A 3,258-nucleotide genomic window follows, 5' to 3' on the forward strand; every position below is an offset into this window, starting at 1 on the left:
CCAGGTGTGAAGTGCTATTGATCCTATTTAACTGGCCCTGTTCACATGAAAGATCCAGAGGACTAATAACAAGGGTTCAGGGATAGGGCTGGGAAGGTGGCTCAGTGGTAGAGCACTTGCCTTGCATGCCTGAGGCCCTGGGTTCGATTCCTCAGCACCACATAAGCAAAAAGGAAAAGTGGTGCTGTGGCTCAAGTGGTAGAGTGCTAGCCTTGAGCTGAAGAGCTGCCCAGGCCCAGAGTTCAGGCCCCACAACCGGACCCCCCAAAAGGTTCAGGAATGATGGCTGGGTGTGGCTGTCATGAGCAGTGATTTGGAAGGGCTTTCTAGAGATAGCGATATGATGGAGGTCTATTGAGTTTGGAAGAGAGGAAGAGTGGGAAAGGCTGAGTGGAAGGACATGACGCATGGCCTGTGGGAGTTCATAAGCTCTAATCAGCCTTCAGCGGCTGAAGACAGCAAGGGAAGTGGTCGGAAGGCTGACCTACCATCTGCGAGGCTCGCAAGCTTCCTTGAGTCAGCTTGGAGACCATGGAAGAATGGGCTGTTGCTCAGATGGCCAAGAAGTCTGAGTCTTTGGTAAGTGGTTAATTCAGATGAGCAGTCCTGGCCTGTGCATAAGGGAAGCAGTTCCATTTTCCCTTCCCTTCCCAACCTGGGCAATTGGTGCCACGTGGGCAGAGTTTATTCCCCCGACTCTATTCGACCCTACCCCCTACCCCCAGGGCTTTTCTGCACCTCTGCTAAGGGCATCCTGTGTTCAGAGCTCAGGTAAGAGCCCAGGGAGTGAACATCTCTGTAGGAGGGCAAAATAATCTTGCTGCCCAGGATCTCTGCAGGTTGTTGTGGAAATGGAAAGATAAAGCCATAGAGATAACACCCTGTTCTCCTGAGTGCCAGCAAAATTCTCGTTGCTATATGCAGGGAGGGAGTCGTTCATTCAGAAACCAATTCTTTTGCTGCCTCTCTCACCTCAGTGAGGGGCTCCAGAAGACCCTTTGGCAGGCAGCCCCAAGTGCTGAATTACAGGAGGGGAGCTGAAACCATCTCCTTAGATTAACAACAACAACAACCTTGTAATAATTGTTTTAAGATCACTCATCTGGTTTTTTTTTTTTTTTTTTTTTTTTTTTTTTTTGGGTCCGGTCGTGGGGCCTAAACTCTGGGCCTGGGTGCTGTTCTTCAGCTCAAGGCTAGCGCTCTACCACTTGAGCCACAGCACCACTTTTTCTTTTTGCTTATGTGGTGCTGAGGAATCGAACCCAGGGCCTCATGCATGCAAGGCAAGCCCTCTACCTCTAAGCCACCTTCCCAGTCCCAAGATCATTCATTTGGAAGTCATCCATTTGCATGTAATTAAAGATGTGGGAGGCCTTGGTATTCACTTAAGGAAAAAACATAGTTCAAGCTTAGTTTTGTTTCTTTTTAACATAAAAGATCAATAATTAACAGAAATGTCAGGAGGCAACAACTTGGGTGCCAGACCTGTGAAGTAGATAGAGAGATCAGAGCAGGAGAGAGAGGCTTTCTGGAGGAAGGGGTGGGGTTGGAGATGGGGAGGAGAAAGCTGGGCTGAAGGGAGGAGTGGGAGTTCAGTTCTTGGCGCCTGCTCCTCACTAGGAGTAATGGAGGGAAGGGTGGGAGGCCTGGAGTGAATGCACAGAGATCCTTAGGCATCACCCTGAAACCAGAAAAGTTGGGGAGGGATACAGGAAGGGCAACGTGTAAGTCCATGAGGATGTTCTAGGCTGCAATTAAAAAAAAAATAAAACAACAAAAAACACAGTAGCTTTGTCAATCAGAACCTCTGGGTATGGGATAGTTTTTCAGGGGTGACTGGTTTAGGCTCAATGATGCCAACAGGCTTGGACCTACCTGGGTTCCCTGTGCACTGTAGAACTTTGGGGACAAGACGAAGGAGACATGACAACAATGATTGAAGAGCTAGACTCAAATTGTTGCCTACTAAAGCTTATCTGTTCATTCAGTAAATACTAACTGGGCACCACTAGGTACCAGTCATGGGGTTGGGCTTAGGAATTCAAACCTGACTCTTCAAGATCCTGTCTGTGTCAATGATTTATTGCTATGCCACACCAAACTATGCTATGACTACCAACCATAGGGCCCTATAACAGAATTCTCTTGTCACATTTCAGTTGTTAAGGATCAGGATTTGAGACCAGGCATGGCTAGGACAATGTGTCTCTGTTCTGTGACATCCGGGACCTCTGCTGGATGATTCCAAGGCTGTGGAGGAGAATCATCTGAATGTTCACAAACATGCATGGTGCTTGATTCCTGACCTGGAGATGTCTGCTCAAATACCTACAAACAGCTGGTCCATGGTGGCCAGGGCTTACAACATGGTGACTAGGGTCCAAGGGTAAGTGTCTGGAGGGATCTGAATCCTGCTTATGATCAAGCCTCAGAAGTTGCAGACATCATTTTGCCTTGGACTGTGACAAGCACAGTTCCCAAGATACCTCTTTCTCAATAGAAATAGAAGAGCAGGCGGAATGAGATGAGCACATGGGTGTAAGCCACACTCCCCTGAATAAGAAGATCCCTAAAGAACTCACAGAATAACACCCAAAACCCATAGATACTTGTACTTAGGGGTGTGAGAGAAGTGGCATCCACTCACCCTGGGACACTGGACAAAGCTGTGGAAAAGGAGCATTCAGTGGCTCGAGCACAGGTCAGGGGTTGAGTGCAGATTGATGGGCAGGAGAGCAGGCTCATTTACTGTCTGCCTTCCTCCATTCCCTGTCTGCACGCAGCAGGCACTTAATAAATATTGATTGAAAATGAAATGAGCAGGGAGCGTTGAAGGCAGGAAACCATATTCCAGAGAGGGATGTGGTTAGGCTTTCTGAAGGCATCCTGAAATGAAGACAGTAGGTCCTTCTTACTAAAGGAATTTGAAGACATTATTTTTTCTTTTCCTCTTATATTTTGGGGGGCGGGGGGAAGGGGTTAGTATGGGAGATTGATCTCAGATCTTCAAGCTCTTGCTGTTTTTTTTTTTTTTTTATTGTTTACTACCGGCACTCTACTGCTTGAGCTATGCCTCCATTTGTAGCCTTTTGCTGGCTTACTGGAGATGAGCCTAACAGATTTGCCTATCCAGGCTGGCTTCCAGTTGTTTCAGATCTCAGCCTTATTGCCCAACTTTTCAGCCCCTTTGTGTGTGTGTGTGTGTGTGTGTGTGTGTGTGTGTGTGTGTGTGTGTGTGTGTGTGTGTGTGTGTGTGTG

Source organism: Dipodomys ordii, unplaced genomic scaffold (genome assembly GCF_000151885.1).
Source record: "Dipodomys ordii isolate 6190 unplaced genomic scaffold, Dord_2.0 Scaffold165, whole genome shotgun sequence".
In the NCBI taxonomy this organism is placed as follows: Eukaryota; Metazoa; Chordata; class Mammalia; order Rodentia; family Heteromyidae; genus Dipodomys; species Dipodomys ordii.